Genomic DNA, 24,307 nt, shown 5'->3' on the forward strand with positions numbered 1-24,307 from the left:
AAGGAGCCTAGTATTAAAAGTAAAGAAGCAACAATGCTGGAGGCCCACGGTGATTAGAAGGATGCTGGTATTTTGCAGAGATGAAATAGCGCAAGAGAGAAAGCAAATGAAAAAAAGAAAAGAGAATGAATGTGTGCACTTGTGAAAGGGAATGGAAAAAAGGCATAGAAGAGAGTGCCCCCTGCTGGTGGAAGGAAGGAAAAAGCAAAAGCCTACAGCACCTTATATTCCCAGGCGGTCTCCCACCCAAGTACTAACCAGGCCCAACCCTGCTTAGCTTCCAAGATCAGACGAGATCAGGTGTGTTCAGGGTGGTGTGGCCGTAGGCAGAGACTAGACTCTCACTTGCTGCTTTTCTACTTTGACGTCTGGCTACCGGCTGCCCTTTCCAGTGCTCAGCAAGACCAGGTCCTTTTGTGCTTTCCCTTCTCTTCAATTTTTTTGCTGGCTTCCTTAAAAGGTCTTGTAGACACAACGCCCCACTCAGAGCCGCTGAGCTCACTGATCGGCTGCAGCGCTGTCGACGGAACGTCAGCTTCACGGCCAATGCCACAGGCTGGGAGCAGAGGCGAGACTCACCGGTAGACCCGGGTAGGGTGAGCAGAGCGTGGTTAGTTGCTTTCTAATAGCCTGCAGCCGGGGATTAACTTTTAATGAAAGGGAACAATCCCTTTGACTGTCTGCAGCGCGCCACACCTAGGAAGCACACTCTCACACATAAGCCAGCATGCACACGTGCTCGCACGTGACAACACCCCCTATCTGCCCCTACAACCTCTCCGTCACCATGCGTCAGACTCTCCTGCCTGTTTTAGGATTTCAGGGCCCTAGCAGGAATCACCCCCCCCTCCCCAATTCCTTCCGCACCTTCCTTGCCTTCCTTGCACTGAGGTTAGCTCTTTGTCAGCCGTCTGGCTTGGTTACACAAGCTTCTTTGCAGAGAAACATGTTACTTCTGCTGGCCCTCGCTAGGCGGCCGGCATCCAAAACCTTCCCTGGGCACCTGCTGAAAGCCTGGCCCCTTCACGGCCCCGGGTGCTTTTAACGCCATCATTTCCACACGGCGAGCTGCTGAGTCAATAAGCACTCCTAGCCGTGGCAAAGAGCTCGGTGTCAGGCTTGCGTTAAGGCGGCGGGGTAGCGTACTTAGCTGCCAACTGGCTCAGAGGCCTTGGGGCTTCCATCATCTAAGTTACTTAAGGTCGGTGTCCGGCAAGGCGCCGTTCCATGCTAGCCGAGCTGGGCAGTAGGGCAAAACGTCATCAAAATAGTCTACAGCACCCAGTGTTCCCAGGAGGTCTCCCATCCAAGAGCTGTCCGAGCCCAGCCCTGCTTCCGAGATCAGACGAGATCGGGCGTATCCAAGGTGGTATGGCCAGTAGACGCTGTCCGATCCATCGCCCGGCCAGCCTTTCTCAGGATCGCTTGGTGGCGAGCAATCTGGCCGTGACGGGGCGGGCTCCGAAGAGTCCATGCAAAGGCTGTGCCGTCCCTACAGGTGTGGTTTGTTCAGCAGTGATTCACCCGCCGCATCAGGTGTCTTCAAAAATGTCTCGGCGCAGGGTCTCCTGAAGGCTAAACCCTTCATCGCGGTAATGTGACAGATAGAGCAATCTGGACGCATAACTTGGGGACGGAGCGAGACATCCAGGGGTGAATGAAGGAAGAGGGTGAGATGGTTGCCAGTGACTTTGAGCTGCTATTCAGGGGAGAGGGTCGTGTTGCCTGCAAAGGTCTTCTGCTTGGGGTTACCGGTGGTTGCCTCCAGCCACCCGGGAGACGCTGGTCCTGGTGAAAAGGAGCCTAGTATTAAAAGTAAATAAGCAACAATGCTGGAGGCCCACGGTGATCAGAAGGATGCTGGTATTTTGCAGAGATGAAATAGCGCAAGAGAGAAAGCAAATGAAAAAAAGAAAAGAGAATGAATGTGTGCACTTGTGAAAGGGAATGGAAAAAAGGCATAGAAGAGAGTGCCCCCTGCTGGTGGAAGGAAGGAAAAAGCAAAAGCCTACAGCACCTGGCATTCCCAGGCGGTCTCTGTTAAATGGTTAATTATGGAAATTCATTTGGAATGTTAATCGATAATCATTTTTCTGAGTTCTATGCCTCAGCCATCGTGTCTAGTTGACATGCGCTATTTGTGTGTGTATTTTTGGTTCACTACCATATGTAGAACAGGTGTCCATACGACTGGCTATAAAAGTCCATGGTACAGAAAGGGGGGGCTCTCTTGCTCTGCCCACCTCACAAGACACAGAATCTTCATGCTGAGAAGCAGATGACATGTAGGCCTGGACACATGCTGGACAAAGACATGATTTACCAGCCAGGATCCAAGGAAAGATGGGTGAATCTCAACAATTAAGCTAATTATTGACAAATGGACAATTACTTTATAACTAATTATTGTATGTACCTGCTGCAATCTGATTCTTTTTAATGGACAATCCAAGAATAAATAGATACATTTTTTATAAGAATATCGTGATATTGATACTTTGAGAAGTCCTCAGTAGAAAAAAATAATACAGGAAGAGTATTATTTTACAATGGTGAGCCAGCCAGTCCTGTTTTTTTGTTTTTTAAATTAAGTAAGTGAATTTCTTCCGTGAACAAGGGGGGAGTCCTGACGAGCTGAACAGCTGTTGTTCACGTGTCAGTAAATTCACTAGTTTGTCACGAGAAGCAGAAAGGACCTACAGACTGAGGAAAGACAGGAAGCAGAGGTACTAACAAGGAACAGAATCACACAGGAAAAGAATCAGACGAACTGAAGACAGGACGTGCTGATAAAGAGAAGCCAAGGAATCTTAAGGTAAGCAAAATATGGATATAATTTCTTATTTTGCTAAACAAAGTAATATTAATTTCAAAGTTAATGTAGGAGATGACATAGAAGTTTTGTGGCTCAGTTTATACAAAGAATGTGAATTGCAGAATTTACAGTTAACTTCTAAATTGGTAAATAGAGACAAACAGAAATTGAGAAATATTCTACATTTGGTAGATTTTTTTCATAGTCTTGTGTTAGAGATTTCTAAGCAGGAAAATAGTGTAGAAGTGTCAGACTGTGATACTGATTCAGACTGTAATGTGGAAAATGAACAAGAAGTAAGACACGTGTCTGTAACTGAAGGTGACCTTGGGTCTGACCAAGAGAAGGACATACAGAAACCTGACATGGGAGGAGACATGACTGACATACGAGAAACCGACATACTAGGTGATGTGGGAGGAGACGTGAGTGACGTAGGAGGAACGGACGTACAAGAGCCACTAAAAATATCAGAGAATTCTGGAATTACCCAGGCTCAACTCCAAATTAAAATGAGGAAAAATTTGCTGAAATTATACAAAATCATGCCAAAATATGATGTCAAAATCCATGCCTGTAGAAATTCAGAGACATTTGAGAGCTTCTCTGATAAGTTTGATTTATCCAATGAGGAGAGGAATCAATTATTTAAAATATGGATTCCTGTGACATTGTCCAGACGTTTACATTTAATGCCCTGTGAAAATGACTCTCCTAATGGATGGGAAAATGATTCGGACAGATTAAGATATTTGTTTTATTGTGTCACAAAGGATTTTCCCAACACAGAAGATCTGCAGAAACTAAGGATTGGTAGGAAGGAATGTACATATACATTCATGTCCATATTTGAACGGTTGTACAAAGCTCTCATCAAAAATGGAAAAGTACAACATATGATAACAACTTTTGTACAAAAATTTAAATTCCTAAATTCAGTTTCCCAAGTTATGGCATCACAAAAAAATTCATTATTTGAATGTGCGCAGATGCTGGATTTTGTTAGAAAACATGAGAATCGTGAAAAGAAAATAAATCAAGCTAAATGTATAAAACCAGGAAAGGTAAAATCTTACCAAAAGCCAATATCAAACTCTCCTAGACTGAGTCATCCCCATAGTGAACTCTATCAAATACGCAGAAGATTACATACATGTTATAAGCCATATCAGCCAGTGCAAAGATCCATCTCTCCACAGAATGAGTTAATTCTCAGTCAGAACTCTGATTCTCTAAAAAGGAAAATGGCTGAAACTGATGGACAGAGACAGGTGAGACGACCAACTCACAGTGACGTCATGGAATGTGGACAGAAGAACAGGCAGTTCTCTGAGGTTTTGAAGGATAGAAAAATGTCTTTCCTAAATAGGGCGTTCCTGGAGATATTTGAGAGAGACAGAAGATTTGGTTTAGGGAGTGGCTAAGGAAAAACTGTAATTATAATGTTGTATCAAAATGTAATACAATGTCTCAATATTTATTTATAATCTTATACAGTAAAATTGTAGTTACATAGTTTCTAATAGTTCATATATATATATATATATATATATATATATATACACTTGTCTAAGTAGAGATTGCGTATAATTGTATTTATACATACGTTTATAAGATATATATATATATATTAATTAATAAATTAGAACTTCATATATATAAATTTAAGTAGCAATATTTTGAATTACATTAGAACCAACCAATATATGTATAAGATATTTAAATAATTCTGTTTCTGTATGAATTTGATATTTAATTTTATTTTCTTATATTTCCTTAGAGTTTTCATTCCAAAGCAGGATTTGATCAAAGAACTCTAAAATGGATTTATTTCTTTATTCACACAGGAAGTGAAAAAATTGCATGATTTTATGTGTATAACATTTTAAAATAATAACAATATATCTAGTTGAACTATAATATATATGTAATACTTATTAATTCTTTTGTGTTGCTAATATTTTCTGTGCATGAAGTGTTCGTGCAAATTAAAGTAGCTTTACAGCATGACGTGTGACAGCTGCGACCTTTGAACTTTGAGCTAATAGTATAGGATCCCATTCATTCTATTTTCAACTGATGTAACTTAAGACCGGGCAGCCAGTGAAAAAAGAATCTAAGACAAGAGTTTTTTCAAGTGTCTGAAATTCCAGTGACTTACTCTCATATTATATAATATGTACTTGGGGAATAGTCAAAGAAATATAAAGATATTCAATTGATATGGCAATGCGCATTAATAAATTGGGATACAACAATTTTGGGTTAAATATATATATATATATATATATCTAAAACTTCATATGTGGAATGTTTGAGTTGAACAGATCTGTGAATGTCAGAGTGAAGGTGACAGATGAGTAAATCAGCAGCTGCTAAGTGTGATTGATGTGACAGAGGCCTCGTATGTTTGTATGTTTGAAAAAAAAAAATGTTTCTTTATGTGAAGGTACAAAAATATATTTAATTCTGAGGAAATTATAATACATAATTAGGTATTATCTACATATATATATTTCTATATTTCTTTAATAATTATTATTTCTTGATTTAACTAATAGTGGATAAGGGCAACCACACATCAAAATGGTTTACAAAGCAAATTTATATTTAGAATAATTTTCCACATGATAATATTCTTGAATAACTATAATATTATTTTTAATGGTTACCTAAATAGGTACACACATCTCTTTAGTCAAATCTATGATACTCATCGATATGAAATTTATGCACAATATTTCTAGAAGAATAATTATTTTTAATTTGGTTCTGAGATATACATAAATTTTATAAAATAATATTTTTGGTATTAAGGGGGAAAATGTGTTTTTGATCCTGATTACATAATCACTTTTGATCAATACTTATTTTCCACACATTTTAATAAAGAAGAAATAATAATAAGGTACTATGGTATAATTAAGAAGGGTATTACATGCAAAGTTGCATAATTTAATATTTTTTGGTGGTACAAGGTTATGACAAATATGAAGTCATCCAAATAATGGAGATATAAGGGTATTTTTTATGGAGAATATAATTACTCTGCATTTGTTATTAAAATTTAAAGGCCTTATTTTTATTTTTATTCTTATTTTTACTCTTAATTTTATTTTTCATTTTTAAAATTTTATTCTTACTTTATACTTCTTATTTTTCTATTTTTTCATTTTTTAATTCTCATTTGATTTTATTTGAGTTCAATATCTCAATTGAGAAAACACATTAATATTTAATAAAGTAATGTCTAATACAAGAGTATTGCTTCAATATATATTGCTAAGGAAAAAAATGTTTACATTTTCTGAGTAAACACAACAATTCATTCATTCATTTATTCATTCATTCATTCATACATTCATATATTTATTCATTTTGGTTCAGGAGTATACATTCTTTGATATTATTGGTTTAATAAAGATATAAAAACTTGTTTTTTCAAAATACACTGACACCTATGGGTTGGAAAAGGTAATTACACCTATGACATAAAAATGTTCTATCATATGGAGAACTTGATTGATAATGAATTATTATCTATTATTGTTTATTATTCCAAACATAATTTATTTTAATATTTTGATAATAATTAGATGGATATTACTGATTGCTATGGTACGCTGTGATATTATAGGTTAGGAAAAACTGCCAGATTTGGTATCAGATTAGGGAATGAAGACTTAAATCAAGACATCGCAATTATGAATTCTATCTTAATAAAGACTTTTAATTTTTATAAATCAAAGAGATTCTCAAAAGTTACAAGAAGAAGCAACTGATATCCGGACGTCTCAGAAGGTAACAGGTGTGAATGCTGAGTGTTATAATAGACTGTGTCCATTACATACAATACAATTCACACCACTGATCACCAGGACGGCAGAGGACGATGATCCTATATGTACTGTGTTGTGTTCAAGTTTCATCACGTTCCAGTGGTTTCTTATCACCTGCAACGCTTCAATGAAAGCTGGTGAACAGGTAATACCTGGCATATGTGTCCTGTATATAAAGGACTGAGTACTGGTTATGGTGCTATATAAAGCAGGAAAGTGGCAAGTTAACCCTTGCTTTACTGACCAAAGACGTCACATCTGTTCCAAAAGTGACACGAGACCAGTGCGGACACACGGAAGATTCCAAAGACGATCCAACATAAGTCCATGTGACACTGCACAGATATTAAAGCTACATTTCATCCATGGACTTTGTTTTCTTATCAACTGACACACATGATCTTTCTAATTAAGAGTACAGTTTATGGACTGAACAATAATGAGCACAATTATGGACTGTACAATATCTACATGCTGTAATTTATTTCAAAGGAGTTTTCATCTAAAGACTGTGTTATAAAAGAACAAAGAAGAAGACGAGACGACGACCCGATGACATCAGATGATGACGATTGAACCCGCGATTGCTTCAATTTAGATATAGGGAAGTATAATTATACATATTAAATGAATATTAGTCACGGCTTACCATAACATGAATTCACATCATTATATAACTATAATCCGATATTGATACTATTATTACTATTATTATTATTATGGAAATTTAATGATATTGCCAAGGAAGAAGGAAAGAAAAAATGATTGATGAATGTATCTTCTTTTGAGATTTTTCAGTTAAAGTCCTTTTATTCTCAAAAAGGGGGAAATGTTAAATGGTTAATTATGGAAATTCATTTGGAATGTTAATCGATAATCATTTTTCTGAGTTCTATGCCTCAGCCATCGTGTCTAGTTGACATGCGCTATTTGTGTGTGTATTTTTGGTTCACTACCATATGTAGAACAGGTGTCCATACGACTGGTTATAAAAGCCCATGGTACAGAAAGGGGGGGCTCTCTTGCTCTGCCCACCCCACAAGACACAGAATCTTCATGCTGAGAAGTAGATGACATGTAGGCCTGGACACATGCTGGACAAAGACATGATTTACCAGCCAGGATCCAAGGAAAGATGGGTGAATCTCAACAATTAAACAATTAAGCTAATTATGGACAAATGGACAATTACTTTATAACTAATTATTGTATGTACCTGCTGCAATCTGATTCTTTTTAATGGACAATCCAAGAATAAATAGATATATTTTTTTATAAGAATATCGTGATATTGATACTTTGAGAAGTCCTCAGTAGAAAAAAATAATACAGGATGAGTATTATTTTACAGTCTCCCATCCAAGTACTAACCAGGCCTGACCATGCTTAGCTTCCAAGATCAGATGAGATCGGGCGTGTTCAGGGTGGTGTGGCCGTAGGCAGAGACAAGCCTCTCACTTGCTGCTTTTCTACTTTGACGTCTGGCTGCCGGCTGCCCTTTCCAGTGCTCAGCAAGACCAGGTCCTTTTGTGCTTTCCCTTCTCTTCAATTTTTTTGCTGGCTTCCTTAAAAGGTCTTGTAGACAGAAGGCCCCACTCAGAGCCGCTGAGCTCACTGATCGGCTGCAGCACTGTCGACGGAACGTCGGCTTCACGGCCAATGCCACAGGCCGGGAGCAGAGGCGAGACTCACCGGTAGACCCGGGTAGGGTGAGTAGAGCGCGGTTAATTGCTTTCTAATAGCCTGCAGCCAGAGATTAACTTTTAATGAAAGGGAACAATCCCTTTGACTGTCTGCAGCGCGCCACACCTAGGAAGCGCACTCTTACACACAAGCCAGCATGCACACGTGCTCGCACGTGACAACACCCCCTATCTGCCCCTACAACCTCTCCGTCACCATGCGTCTCCTGCCTGTTTTATGATTTCAGGGCCCTAGCAGGAATCACCCCCCCCTCCCCAATTCCTTCCGCACCTTCCTTGCCTTCCTTGCACTGAGGTTAGCTCTTTGTCAGCCGTCTGGCTTGGTTACACAAGCTTCTTTGCAGAGAAACATGTTACTTCTGCTGGCCCTCGCTAGGCGGCCGGCATCCAAAACCTTCCCTGGGCACCTGCTGAAAGCCTGGCCCCTTCACGGCCCCGGGTGCTTTTAACGCCATCATTTCCACACGGCGAGCTGCGGAGTCAATAAGCACTCCTAGCTGTGGCAAGGAGCTCGGTGTCAGGCCTGCGTGAAGGCTGCGGGGTAGCGTACTTAGCTGCCAACTGGCTCAGAGGCCTTGGGGCTTCCATCATCTAAGTTACTTAAGGTCGGTGTCTGGCAAGGCGCCGTTCCATGCTAGCCGAGCTGGGCAGTTGGGCAAAACGTCATCAAAATGGTCTACAGCACCCGGTGTTCCCAGGAGGTATCCCATCCAAGTACTGTCCGAGCCCAGCCCTGCTTTGCTTCCAAGATCGTGCGTATCCAATGCGGTATGGCCAGTAGATGCTCCTTGATCCATCGCCCGGCCAGCCTTTCTCAGGATCGCCTGGTCGCGAGCAATCTGGCCGTGACGGGGCGGGCTCCGAAGGGTCCATGCAAAGGCTGTGCTGTCCCTACAGGTGTGGTTTGTTTAGCAGTGATTCACCCGCCGCATCAGGTGTCTTCAAAAATTTCTCGGCGCATGGTCTCCTGCAGGCTAAACCCTTCATCGTGGTTATGTGACAGAAAGAGCAAGCTGGACCCGTAACTTCAGGGGTGGAGCGAGACGTCCAGGGGTGAATGAAGGAAGAGGGTGAGATGGTTGCCAGTGACTTTGAGCTGCTCTTCAGGGGAGAGGGTCGTGTTGCCTGCAAAGGTCTTCTGCTTGGGGTTACCGGTGGTTGCCTCCAGCCACGAGGGAGACGCTGGTCCTGGTGAAAAGGAGCCTAGTATTAAAAGTAAATAAGCAACAATGCTGGAGGCCCACGGTGATCAGAAGGATGCTGGTATTTTGCAGAGATGAAATAGCGCAAGAGAGAAAGCAAATGAAAAAACGAAAAGAGAATGAATGTGTGCACTTGTGAAAGGGAATGGAAAAAAGGCATAGAAGAGAGTGCCCCCTGCTGGTGGAAGGAAGGAAAAAGCCTAAAGCACGTGGTATTCCCAGGTGGTCTCCCATCCAAGTACTAACCAGGTGCAACCCTGCTTAGCTTCTGAGATCAGATGAGATCAGGCATGTTCAGGATGGTGTGGCCGTAAGCAGAGACAAGCCTCTCACTTGCTGCTTTTCTACTGTGACGTCTGGCTTCCGGCTGCCCTTTCCAGTGCTCAGCAAGACCAGGTCCTTTTGTGCTTTCCCTTCTCTTCAATTTTTTTGCTGGCTTCCTTAAAAGGTCTTGTAGACACAACGCCCCACTCAGAGCCGCTGAGCTCACTGATCGGCTGCAGCGCTGTCGACGGAACGTCAGCTTCACAGCCAATGCCACAGGCCGGGAGCAGAGGCGAGACTCACCGGTAGACCCGGGTAGGGTGAGTAGAGCGCGGTTAGTTGCTTTCTAATAGCATGCAGCCGGGGATTAACTTTTAATGAAAGGGAACAATCCCTTTAACTGTCTGCAGCGCGCCACACCTAGGAAGCGCACTCTCACACACAAGCCAGCATGCACACGTGCTCGCACGTGACAACACCCCCTATCTGCCCCTCCAACCTCTCCGTCACCATGCGTCAGACTCTCCTGCCTGTTTTATGATTTTAGGGCCCTAGCAGGAATCACCCCCCCCCTCCCCAATTCCTTCCGCACCTTCCTTGCCTTCCTTGCACTGAGGTTAGCTCTTTGGCAGCCGTCTGGCTTGGTTACACAAGCTTCTTTGCAGAGAAAAATGTTACTTCTGCTGGCCCTCGCTAGGCGGCCGGCATCCAAAACCTTCCCTGGGCACCTGCTGAAAGTCTGGCCCCTTCACGGCCCCGGGTGCTTTTAACGCCATCATTTCCACACGGCGAACTGCGGAGTCAATAAGCACTCCTAGCCGTGGTAAGGAGCTCGGTGTCAGACCTGCGTGAAGGGCGGCGGGGTAGCGTACTTAGCTGCCAACTGGCTCAGAGGCCTTGGGGCTTCCATCATCTAAGTTACTTAAGGTCGGTGTCCGGCAAGGCGCCGTTCCATGCTAGCCGAGCTGGGCAGTAGGGCAAAACGTCATCAAAATGGTCTACAGCACCCGGTGTTCCCAGGAGGTCTCCCATTCAAACACTGTCCGAGCCCAGCCCTGCTTTGCTTCCGAGATCAGACGAGATCTGGCGTATCCAATGTGGTATGGCCAGTAGACGCTGCTCGATCCATCGCCCGGCCAGCCTTTCTCAGGATTGCTTGGTGGCGAGCAATCTGGCGGTGACGGGGCGGGCTCCAAAGGGTTCATGCAAAGGTTGTGCCGTCCCTACAGGTGTGGTTTGTTTAGCAGTGATTCACCCGCCGCATCAGGTGTCTTCAAAAATGGCTCGGCGCAGGGTCTCCTGCAGGCTAAACCCTTCATCGCGGTAATGTGACAGAAAGAGCAAGCTGGACCCGTAACTTGAGGGCGGAGCGTGACGTCCAGGGGTGAATGAAGGAAGAGGGTGAGATGGTTGCCAGTGACTTTGAGCTGCTCTTCAGGGGGGAGGGTCGTGTTGCCTGCAAAGGTCTTCTGCTTGGGGTTACCGGTGGTTGCCTCCAGCCAACCGGGAGACGCTGGTCCTGGTGAAAAGGAGCCTAGTATTAAAAGTAAATAAGCAATGATGCTGGAGGCCCACGGTGATCAGAAGGATGCTGGTATTTTGCAGAGATGAAATCGCGCAAGAGAGAAAGCAAATGAAAAAAAGAAAAGAGAATGAATGTGTGCACTTGTGAAAGGGAATGGAAAAAAGGCATAGAAGAGAGTGCCCCCTGCTGGTGGAAGGAAGGAAAAAGCAAAAGCCGAAAGCACCTGGCATTCCCAGGCGGTCTCTGTTAAATGGTTAATTATGGAAATTCATTTGGAATGTCAATCGATAATCATTTTTCTGAGTTCTATGCCTCAGCCATCGTGTCTAGTTGACATGCGCTATTTGTGTGTGTATTTTTGGTTCACTACCATATGTTGAACAGGTGTCCATACGACTGGCTATAAAAGCTCATGGTACAGAAAGGGAGGGCTCTCTTGCTCTTCCCACCCCACGAGACACAGTATCTTCATGATGAGAAGCAGATGACATGTAGGCCTGGACACATGCTGGACAAAGACATGATTTACCAGCCAGGATCCAAGGAAAGATGGGTGAATATCAACAATTAAGCTAATTATGGACAAATGGACAATTACTTTATAACTAATTATTGTATGTACCTGCTGCAATCTGATTCTTTTTAATGGACAATCCAAGAATAAATAGATACATTTTTTTATAAGAATATCGTGATATTGATACTTTGAGAAGTCCTCAGTAGAAAAAAATAATACAGGAAGAGTATTATTTTACAATGGTGAGCCAGCCAGTCCTGTTTTTTTGTTTTTTAAATTAAGTAAGTGAATTTCTTCCGTGAACAAGGGGGGAGTCCTGACGAGCTGAACAGCTGTTGTTCACGTGTCAGTAAATTCACTAGTTTGTCACGAGAAGCAGAAAGGACCTACAGACTGAGGAAAGACAGGAAGCAGAGGTACTAACAAGGAACAGAATCACACAGGAAAAGAATCAGACGAACTGAAGACAGGACGTGCTGATAAAGAGAAGCCAAGGAATCTTAAGGTAAGCAAAATATGGATATAATTTCTTCTTTTGCTAAACAAAGTAATATTAATTTCAAAGTTAATGTAGGAGATGACATAGAAGTTTTGTGGCTCAGTTTATACAAAGAATGTGAATTGCAGAATTTACAGTTAACTTCTAAATTGGTAAATAGAGACAAACAGAAATTGAGAAATATTCTACATTTGGTAGATTTTTTCATAGTCTTGTGTTAGAGATTTCTAAGCAGGAAAATAGTGTAGAAGTGTCAGACGGTGATACTGATTCTGACTGTAATGTGGAAAATGAACAAGAAGTAAGACACATGTCTGTAACTGAAGGTGACCTTGGGTCTGACCAAGAGACGGACATACAGAAACCTGACATGGGAGGAGACATGACTGACATACGAGAAACCGACATACTAGGTGATGTGGGAGGAGACGTGAGTGATGTAGGAGGAACGGACGCCACTAAAAATATCAGAGAATTCTGGAATTACCCAGGCTCAACTCCAAATTAAAATGAGGAAAAATTTGCTGAAATTATACAAAATCATGCCAAAATATGATGTCAAAATCCATGCCTGTAGAAATTCAGGGGAAGGGACCTCCTGGGTCATCTGGTCCAACCCCCTGCTCAAAACAGGATTCACTAGATCATCTCAGACAGATGTCTGTCCAGCCTCTGTTTGAAGACATCCATTGAAGGGGAACTCACCACCTCTCGTGGCAGCCTGTTCCACTCATTAATCACCCTAACTGTCAAAAAGTTTTTTCTAATATCTAATCTGTGTCTCCTCCCATTTAGTTTCATCCCATTGCTTCTAGTCTTTCCTTGTGCAAATGAGAATAAAGGTGATCCTTCTACAATGTGACAGCCCTTGACATATTTGTAGACAGCTATTAAGTCTCCTCTCAGTCTTCTTTTTTGCAAGCTAAACATTCCCAAATCCTGCAACCGTTCCTCATAGGACATGGTTTGCTGACCAGTCACCATTCTGGTCGCTCTTCTCTGAACTTGCTCCAGTTTGTCTATGTCTTTTTTAAAATGTGGTGCCCAAAACTGTACACAGTATTCCAGATGAGGTCTGACCAAAGAGGAGTAAAGACCGATAATGACTTCACGTGATCTAGATTGTATGCTTCTGTTAATACATCCCAGAATTGTATTTGCCTTTTTTTCTGCTGCATCACACTGTTGACTCATGTTCAGTCTATGATCTATTAGTATACCTAAGTCTTTTTCACATGTACTGTTGCTTAGCTCTATTCCTCCCATTCTGTATATGCTTTTTTCATTTTTATTGCCCAGATGTAGTACTTTTCATTTTTCCCTGTTAAAAACCATTCTGTTGGTTGCTGCCCACTGCTCCAGTTTATTTAGGTCTTTTTGAATCCTCTCTCTCTCTTCTCTAGTATTAGCTATCCCTCCTAGCTTTGTGTCATCAGCAAATTTAATCAGTTTACCCTCAATTCCTTCATCTAAATCATTGATAAAGATGTTGAACAATACAGTCCCAGGATGGAGCCCTGTGGTACCCCACTTGAGACATTCATCCAGCTGGATGTGAAGCCATTTACAACCACCCTTTGAGTCCGATCACTAAGCCAGTTATGAATCCACCTAACAGTTGCCTGGTCCATTGCATACTTGGTCATTTTTTCAATAAGGATGGTGTGAGATACTTTGTCAAATGCTTTGCTGAAGTCAAGATATACTATATCTACAGCATTTCCCTGATCCACCCAGTCAGTGATTCTGTCATAGAAGGAAATTAAGTTAGTCTGACATGACTTGTTAGTTACAAACCCATGCTGACTCTGGTTAATCACTTCATTCTTATCCATGTACTTACATACATGTTGTTTAATAATTTGTTCAAAGATCTTTCCTGGTATAGAAGTCAGACTAACCGGCCTATAGTTCCCTGGGTCCACCTTCTTCCCCTTTTTGAAGATAGGAACAACATTTGCTCTTCTCCAGTCTTCTGGGACTTCTCCTGTTCTCCAAGAATTTTCAAATATTATGGAGAGTGGTTCTAAAATTTCTTCTACGATCTCCTTCAGTACTCTGGGGTGTAATTCATCTGGACCTGGAGACTTGAACTCATTTATGTTAGCTAAATATTCCCTCACAATCTTTCTGTTTACAGATAACTTGGATTCCTCTATTCCTTTAAAAGGACAGTGGAGATCAGTTGATGTTACATTTTCTTTCTGAGAGAAAACAGATGCAAAATAAGAATTAAAACGTTTGGCCTTCTCAACATCCTCTCTTACCATTTCTCCATTTTCATCCTGTAAAAATCCTATAGCATCTTTGACTTTTCTTTTACTTTTGACATACCCCCAAAATCCTTTTTTATTGCTTTTGACATCTCTTGCAAGCCTTAATTCATTGTCAGCTTTAGCTAACCTGATACGTGCCCTGCAGGATCTGCAGACTGCATTATAATCTTCTTTAGATATGCCTCCCTCTTTCCATTTAATAAACATTTCTTTCTTTCTTTTTAGCATGTGTTTAAGTTCTGTGTTCATCCATCCTGGTTTCCTTAAATGCTTCCCATTCTTCCTAGTTTTCAGAATTGTTAATGATTGTGCTTTGAGAATCTCATTTTTAAAAATTTCCCATCCTTCCTGGACATTTTTGTCCTTAAGGACATCCAGCCATTGGATCCCTCCTATTCTCTTTCTGAGTCTCTTAAAATCTGCTTTTTTAAAATCTAACCTTGAAGTTTGAGTCTTCACATGTCTTCCTCCTCTAGTTATCCAAAATTCTATAATAGCATGATCGCTGCCTCCTAGGGTCCCAGCCACCTTTACCTCCTCAACCATTTCCTCCGTGTTTATAAGGATTAGATCCAAAGTAGCAGATCCCCTTGTTTTCTCCCCTACCTTTTGGAAGATAAAGTTGTCAGCAAGAGAGGATAAGAATTTGCTTGACCTGTTAGTTTTACTTGAGAGAGATTCCCAACAAATGTCTGGATAGTTGAAATCTCCCATGACCACTACGTCATATTTTTTGGAGAACTTGGTCATTTGATACATAAAGAGTTCATCCATATCTTCAGCTTGCCCAGGTGGCCTGTAGTAAATGCCTACAATGGTGTCCTTTCCGTTGTTCTCTCCTTGTATTCTTACCCAAACAGTTTCCACAGAACTCCCAGTCTCTGAAGCTTCAATCTCTGTGCAGATATACGCTTTTCTAACATACAATGCAACACCTCCTCCTCGTTTATCAAGTCTGTTTCTTGCAAATAAGTTGTATCCTTTTAGCCTTTTATTCCAATCATGTGTATCGTCCCACCAAGTTTCAGTGATTCCAATGACATCATATTCCTTTTCCTGCGTTAGTAGTTCCAATTCTCCTTGTTTGTTGCCCATGCTTTGTGCATTTGTATAAAAACATTTTAGTTTGTGATTGGTTTCTCTTCCTCCCATATTTTTATTATTTAAATTGTTTTGTCTTTGTTCTTCCTTTCCACTTCCAGTAGCAGAGATCTCAATAGTATTTGTCAGCTGTATGGCTTTTTCTGGCCTTTTGCTTCCCTTCCCACATTGTTCTAGTTTAAAGCTCTTCTGATGAGTGTAGCAAGGCGACTTCCAAATACATGTTTTCCAGTCTTCGTAAGGTGCACCCCATCTCTAGCAAGTAGTCCATCGTATAGGTAATTCATTCCGTGATCCAGAAATCCAAATCCTTGTTGACGGCACCATCGACGTAGCCAGTTGTTCACCTGTAGAATCTTATTCCACCTCATTGTTCCATGGCCATCCACTGGGAGGATGGATGAGAAGACCACCTGCGCTCCCAATTCTTTCACTTTCTTGCCTAATTCTTGAAAGTCACTGCAAATGGTTTCCAGGTCCTTTCTTGCGGTGTCATTTGTCCCCACATGTATTAGCAGGAATGGGTAGTGATCTGTAGGTCTGAAGAGTCTTGATATCCTGTCAGACACATCTTTAATTTTTGCTCCTGGAAGACAGCACATTTCTCTTCAGGTTATGTCTGGTCTGCAGATAGCGGCCTCTGTTCCTCTTAACAGGGAATCACCCATGACCACCACTCTCCGTTTTTTCTTCACAACATTCTTCTTTTTCCATCCAGGAGGATTCTGCGGGCTTACAAGGTTATTCATTGCTGGCAAAGTCTTATTTTGCTGTATTTCTTCATGGTTCTCCTGCGTGAGAGCCTGGTACTGGTTCCTGAGCAGTATGGGTGCTGACTGCCTCTCGATCCTCCTGCTTCTGTGGGTCACATGCTTCCATTCCTCTGTTTCGTCAGGTGCAGTTCGAATTTCTTCTCTTTCTGAATCATGAAGAGATAATTCTGCTCTGTCTAAGAACTCTTCACCTTCCTTAATGATTTTCAAGGTAGTTAACCTCTCTTCTAGATTTCGCAACTTTTCCTCCAACAGGGACACAAGCTTGCATTTCTGGCATGTGAAGTTTGGCTTTTCCACTGGCAAGTCTGTGAACATGTAGCAGGATGTCCTCTTTTCAGCTCCAACAGCCAAAATCCAGTGTTCTTTGAGCTCGCGGAGACTCTTCACTTACCCCAAAATGCAGTGGGAATATGCAAATTATCTCCTCAGGACTCCTCCCCTGGTTTACCGATGTCCTCTTTTCAGCTCCAACAGCCAAAATCCAGTGTTCTTTGAGCTCGCGGAGACTCTTCACTTACCCCAAAATGCAGTGGGAATATGCAAATTATCTCCTCAGGACTCCTCCCCTGGTTTACCGATGTCCTCTTTTCAGCTCCAACAGCCAAAATCCAGTGTTCTTTGAGCTCGCGGAGACTCTTCACTTACCCCAAAATGCAGTGGGAATATGCAAATTATCTCCTCAGGACTCCTCCCCTGGTTTACCGATGTCCTCTTTTCAGCTCCAACAGCCAAAATCCAGTGTTCTTTGAGCTCGCTGAGACTCTTCACTTACCCCAAAATGCAGTGGGAATATGCAAATTATCTCCTCAGGACTCCTCCCCTGGTTTACCGATGTCCTCTTTTCAGCTCCAACAGCCAAAATCCAGTGTTCTTTGAGCTCGCGGAGACTCACTTACCCCAAAATGCGGTGGGAATATGCAAATTATCTCCTCAGGACTCCTCCCCTGGTTTACCGATGTCCTCTTTTCAGCTCCAACAGCCAAAATCCAGTGTTCTTTGAGCTCGCGGAGACTCTTCACTTACCCCAAAATGCAGTGGGAATATGCAAATTATCTCCTCAGGACTCCTCCCATGGTTTACCAATGTCCTCTTATCAGCTCCAACAGCCAAAATCCAGTGTTCTTTGAGCTCGCGGAGACTCTTCACTTACCCCAAAATGCTGTGGGAATATGCAAATTATCTCCTCAGGACTCCTCCCCTGGTTTACCAATGTCCTCTTTTCAGCTCCAACAGCCAAAATCCAGTGTTCTTTGAGCTCGCGGAGACTCTTCACTTACCCCAAAATGCAGTGGGAATATGCAAATTATCTCCTCAGGACTCCTCCCCTGGTTTACCGATGTCCTCTTTTCAGCTCCAACAGCCAAAATCCAGTGTTCTTTGAGCTCGCGGAGACTCTTCACTTACCCCAAAATGCTGTGGGAATATGCAAATTATCTCCTCAGGACTCCTCCCCTGGTTTACCGATGTCCTCTTTTCAGCTCCAACAGCCAAAATCCAGTATATAAATATAAAGATATTCAATTGATATGGCAATGCGCATTAATAAATTGGGATACAACAATTTTGGGTTAAATATATATATATATATATAAAACTTCATATGTGGAATGTTTGAGTTGAACAGATCTGTGAATGTCAGAGTGAAGGTGACAGATGAGTAAATCAGCAGCTGCTAAGTGTGATTGATGTGACAGAGGCCTCGTATGTTTGTATGTTTGAAAAAAAAAAATGTTTCTTTATGTGAAGGTACAAAAATATATTTAATTCTGAGGAAATTATAATACATAATTAGGTATTACAGTGCCTACAAGTAGTATTCAACCCCCTGCAGATTTAGGTGGTTGACACATGCGGAATTAACTTGGCAATGTGACATTTGTACTGTAGATCAGCCTGGAAGTGGGAAATGCACTGCAGCAACTTTTTTTTTGTTTTTTTGTTTTTTTAAAACGTTAAAAGTTAATTCAGAGTGTCATTTATTATTCAACCCCTCAAACCACAAGAATTCTGTTTGGTCCCCCTAAAGTATTAAGAAGTAGTTCAGGCACCAAGAATAATGAGCTTCACATGTGTGGATTAAAGATCTCTTTTGCCAGCCTTTTCTGACTATTTAAGACCCTCCCCAAACTTGTGAACAGCACTCAGACATGGTCAACATGGGAAAGACAAAACAGCATTCCAAGGCCATCAGAGACAAGATCGTGGAGGGTCACAAGGCTGGCAAGGGGTACAAAACCCTTTCCAAGGAGTTGGGCCTACCTGTCTCCACTGTTGGGAGCATCATCCGTAAGTGGAAGGCTTATGGAACTACTGTTAGCCTTCCACGGCCTGGACAGCCTTTGAAAGTGTCCTCCCGTGCCGAGGTCAGGCTTGTCCGAAGAGTCAAGGCTAACCCAAGGACAACAAGGAAGGAGCTCCGGGAAGATCTCATGGCAGTGGGGACATTGGTTTCAGTCAATACCATAAGTAACGTACTCCACCGCAATGGTCTCCGTTCCAGACAAGCCCGTAAGGTACCTTTACTTTCAAAGCGTCATGTCAAGGCTCGTCTACAGTTTGCTCATGATCACTTGGAGGACTCTGAGACAGACTGGTTCAAGGTTCTATGGTCTGATGAGACCAAGATCGAGATCTTTGGTGCCAACCACACACGTGACGTTTGGATACTGGATGGCACTGCATACGACCCCAAGAATACCATCCCTACAGTCAAGCATGGTGGTGGCAGCATCATGCTGTGGGGCTGTTTCTCTGCCAAGGGGCCTGGCCATCTGGTCCGCATCCATGGAAAGATGGATAGCACGACCTACCTGGAGATTTTGGCCAAGAACCTCCGCTCCTCCATCAAGGATCTTAAGATGGATCGTAATTTCATCTTCCAACAAGACAACGACCCAAAGCACACAGCCAAGAAAACCAAGGCCTGGTTCAAGAGGGAAAAAGTCAAGGTGTTGGAGTGGCCTAGTCAGTCTCCTGACTTTAACCCAATTGAAAACTTGTGGAAGGAGCTCAAGAATAAAGTCCACATGAGACACCCAAAGAACCTAGATAACTTGGAGAAGATCTGCATGGAGGAGTGGGCCAAGATAACTCCACAGACCTGTGCCGGCCTGATCAGGTCTTATAAAAGACGATTATTAGCTGTAATTGCAAACAAGGGTTATTCCACAAAATATTAAACATAGGGGTTGAATAATAATTGACCCACACTTTTATGTTTAAAATTTAATAAAATTCAACTGAGCAACATAACTTTTTGGTTTGTAAGATTTATGCTTCTGTTCATAAAACCTACTCTCGTTTGCAGTTTGAAGGCTCTAACTTATTTGTATCTTATCAAACCAGCTAAATCTGCAGGGGGTTGAATACTACTTGTAGGCACTGTATCTACATATATATATTTCTATATTTCTTTAATAATTATTATTTCTTGATTTAACTAATAGTGGATAAGGGCAACCACACATCAAAATGGTTTACAAAGCAAATTTATATTTAGAATAATTTTCCACATGATAATATTCTTGAATAACTATAATATTATTTTTAATGGTTACCTAAATAGGTACACACCTCTCTTTAGTCAAATCTATGCTACTCATCGATATGAAATTTATGCACAATATTTCTAGAAGAATAATTATTTTTAATTTGGTTCTGATATATACATACATTTTATAAAATAATATTTTTGGTATTAAGGGGGAAAATGTGTTTTTGATCCTGATTACATAATCACTTTTGATCAATACTTATTTTCCACACATTTTAATAAAGAAGAAATAATAATAAGGTACTATGGTATAATTAAGAAGGGTATTACATGCAAAGTTGCATAATTTAATATTTTTTGGTGGTACAAGGTTATGACAAATATGAAATCATCCAGATAATGGAGATATAAGGGTATTTTTTATGGAGAATATAATTACTCTGCATTTGTCATTAAAATTTAAAGGCCTTATTTTTATTTTTATTCTTATTTTTACTCTTAATTTTATTTTTCATTTTTAAAATTTTATTCTTACTTTATACTTCTTATTTTTCTATTTTTTCATTTTTTAATTCTCATTTGATTTTATTTGAGTTCAATATCTCAATTGAGAAAACACGTTAATATTTAATAAAGTAATGTCTCATACAAGAGTATTGCTTCATTAAATATATATTGCTAAGGAAAAAAATGTTTACATTTTCTGAGTAAACACAACAATTCATTCATTCATTTATTCATTCATTCATTCATTCATACATTCATATATTTATTCATTTTGGTTCAGGAGTATACATTCTTTGATATTATTGGTTTAATAAAGATATAAAAACTTGTTTTTTCAAAATACACTGACACCTATGGGTTGGAAAAGGTAATTACACCTATGACATAAAAATGTTCTATCATATGGAGAACTTGATTGATAATGAATTATTATCTATTATTGTTTATTATTCCAAACATAATTTATTTTAATATTTTGATAATAATTAGATGGATATTACTGATTGCTATGGTACGCTGTGATATTATAGGTTAGGAAAAACTGCCAGATTTGGTATCAGATTAGGGAATGAAGACTTCAATCAAGACATCGCAATTATGAATTCTATCTTAATAAAGACTTTTAATTTTTTTTAAATCAAAGAGATTCTCAAAAGATACAAGAAGAAGCAACTGATATCCGGACGTCTCAGAAGGTAACAGGTGTGAATGCTGAGTGTTATAATAGACTGTGTCCATTACATACAATACAATTCACACCACTGATCACCAGGACGGCAGAGGACGATGATCCTATATGTACTGTGTTGTGTTTAAGTTTCATCACGTTCCAGTGGTTTCTTATCACCTGCAACGCTTCAATGAAAGCTGGTGAACAGGTAATACCTGGCATATGTGTCCTGTATATAAAGGACTGAGTACTGGTTATGGTGCTATATAAAGCAGGAAAGTGTCAAGTTAACCCTTGCTTTACTGACCAAAGACGTCACATCTGTTCCAAAAGTGACACGAGACCAGTGCGGACACACGGAAGATTCCAAAGACGATCCAACGTAAGTCCAGGTGACACTGCACAGATATTAAAGCTACATTTCATCCATGGACTTTGTTTTCTTATCAACTGACACACATGATCTTTCTAATAAAGAGTACAGTTTATGGACTGAACAATAATGAACACAATTATGGACTGTACAATATCTACATGCTGTAATTTATTTCAAAGGAGTTTTCATCTAAAGACTGTGTTATAAAAGAACCAAGAAGAAGACGAGACGACGACCCGATGACATCAGATGATGACGATTGAACCCGCGATTGCTTCAATTTCGATATAGGGAAGTATAATTATACATATTAAATGAATATTAGTCACGGCTTACCATAACATGAATTCACATCATTATATAACAATAATTCGATATTGATACTATTATTACTATTATTATTATTATGGAAATTTAATGATATTGCCACGGAAGAAGGAAAGAAAAAATGATTGATGAATGTATCTTCTTTTGAGAAATTTCAGTTAAAGTCCTTTTATTCTCAAAAAAGGGGGAAATGTTAAATGGTTAATTATGGAAATTCATTTGGAATGTTAATCGATAATCATTTTTCTGAGTTCTATGCCTCAGCCATCGTGTCTAGTTGACATGCGCTATTTGTGTGTGTATTTTTGGTTCACTACCATATGTAGAACAGGTGTCCATACGACTGGCTATAAAAGCCCATGGTACAGAAAGGGGGGGCTCTCTTGCTCTGCCCACCCCACAAGACACAGAATCTTCATGCTGAGAAGCAGATGACATGTAGGCCTGGACACATGCAGGACAAAGACATGATTTACCAGCCAGGATCCAAGGAAAGATGGGTGAATCTCAACAATTAAGCTAATTATGGACAAATGGACAATTACTTTATAACTAATTATTGTATGTACCTGCTGCAATCTGATTCTTTTTATTGGACAATCCAAGAATAAATAGATACATTTTTTTATAAGAATATCGTGATATTGATACTTTGAGAAGTCCTAAGTAGAAAAAAATAATACAGGAAGAGGATCATTTTACAGTCTCCCATCCAAGTACTAACCAGGCCTGACCCTGCTTAGCTTCTGAGATCAGATGAGATCGGGCGTGTTCAGGGTGGTGTGGCCGTAGGCAGAAACTAGCCTCTCACTTGCTGCTTTTCTACTTTGACGTCTGGCTGCCGGCTGCCCTTTCCAGTGCTCAGCAAGACCAGGTCCTTTTGTGCTTTCCCTTCTCTTCAATTTTTTTGCTGGCTTCCTTAAAAGGTCTTGTAGACACAACGCCCCACTCAGAGCCGCTGAGCTCACTGATCGGCTGCAGCGCTGTCGACGGAACGTCAGCTTCAAGGCCAATGCCACAGGCCGGGAGCAGAGGCGAGACTCACCGGTAGACCCGGGTAGGGTGAGTAGAGCGCGGTTAGTTGCTTTCTAATAGGCTGCAGCCGGGGATTAACTTTTAATGAAAGGGAACAATCCCTTTGACTGTCTGCAGCGCGCCCCACCTAGGAAGCGCACTCTCACACACAAGCCAGCATGCACACGTGCTCGCACGTGACAACACCCCCTATCTGCCCCTACACCCTCTCCGTCACCATGCGTCAGACTCTCCTGCCTGTTTTATGATTTCAGGGCCCTAGCAGGAATCACCCCCCCTCCCCAATTCCTTCCGCACCTTCCTTGCCTTCCTTGCACTGAGGTTAGCTCTTTGTCAGCCGTCTGGCTTGGTTACACAAGCTTCTTTGCAGAGAAACATGTTACTTCTGCTGGCCCTCGCTAGGCGACCGGCATCCAAAACCTTCCCTGGGCACCTGCTGAAAGCCTGGCCCCTTCACGGCCCCGGGTGCTTTTAACGCCATCATTTCCACACGGCGAGCTGCGGAGTCAATAAGTACTCCTAGCCGTGGCAAGGAACTCGGTGTCAGGCCTGCGTGAAGGCGGTGGGGTAGCGTACTTAGCTGCCAACTGGCTCAGAGGCCTTGCGGCTTCCATCATCTAAGTTACTTAAAGTCGGTGTCCGGCAAGGCGCCGTTCCATGCTAGCCAAACTGGGCAGTAGGGCAAAATGTCATCAAAATGGTCTACAGCATCTGGTGTTCCCAGAAGGTCTCCCATTCAAGTACTGTCCGAGCCCAGCCCTTCTTTGCTTCTGAGATCAGACGAGATCGGGCGCATCCAAGGTGGTATGGCCAGTAGACGCTGCTTGATCCATCGCCCGGCCAGCCTTTCTCAGGATCGCTTGATGGCGAGCAATCTGGCCGCGACGGGGCGGGCTCCGAAGGGTCCATGCAAAGGCTGTGCCGTCCCTACAGGTGTGGTTTGTTTAGCAGTGATTCACCCGCCGCATCAGGTGTCTTCACAAATGTCTTGGCGCAGGGTCTCCTGCAGGCTAAACCCTTCATCGCGGTAATGTGACACAAAGAGCAAGCTGGACCCGTAACTTGGGGCGGAGCGAGACGTCCAGGGGTGAATGAAGGAAGAGGGTGAGATGGTTGCCAGTGACTTTGAGCTGCTCTTCAGGGGGGAGGGTCGTGTTGCCTGCAAAGGTCTTCTGCTGGGGGTTACCGTTTGTTGCCTCCAGCCACACGGGAGACGCTGGTCCTGGTGAAAAGGAGCCTAGTATTAAAAGTAAAGAAGCAACAATGCTGGAGGCCCACGGTGATCAGAAGGATGCTGGTATTTTGCAGAGATGAAATAGCGCAAGAGAGAAAGCAAATGAAAAAAAGAAAAGAGAATGAATGTGTGCACTTGTGAAACGGAA

The 24,307-nt window shown here is 41.7% G+C and overlaps 1 non-coding gene and 3 pseudogenes across 1 annotated transcript; all 4 read right to left on the minus strand.

The window, feature by feature from the left end:
• Positions 1–209: 209 nt before the first annotated feature.
• On the minus strand, positions 210–328 carry LOC141266589 (5S ribosomal RNA). The gene has a single exon (XR_012320621.1). It is a non-coding gene; the product is annotated as a 5S ribosomal RNA (ribosomal RNA).
• A 9,428-nt stretch (positions 329–9,756) lies between these two features.
• Positions 9,757–9,875, minus strand: LOC141268346 (5S ribosomal RNA; annotated as a pseudogene).
• A 943-nt stretch (positions 9,876–10,818) lies between these two features.
• Positions 10,819–10,938, minus strand: LOC141269674 (5S ribosomal RNA; annotated as a pseudogene).
• Positions 10,939–23,624: 12,686 nt separating this feature from the next.
• LOC141269165 (5S ribosomal RNA) lies at positions 23,625–23,744 on the minus strand (annotated as a pseudogene).
• Between the last annotated feature and the right edge of the window lie 563 nt (positions 23,745–24,307).

The sequence above is a fragment of the Phyllobates terribilis genome, unplaced genomic scaffold (assembly GCF_046119375.1).
Source record: "Phyllobates terribilis strain yellow unplaced genomic scaffold, ASM4611937v1 Scaffold_4__5_contigs__length_816908805, whole genome shotgun sequence".
In the NCBI taxonomy this organism is placed as follows: domain Eukaryota; kingdom Metazoa; phylum Chordata; class Amphibia; order Anura; family Dendrobatidae; genus Phyllobates; species Phyllobates terribilis.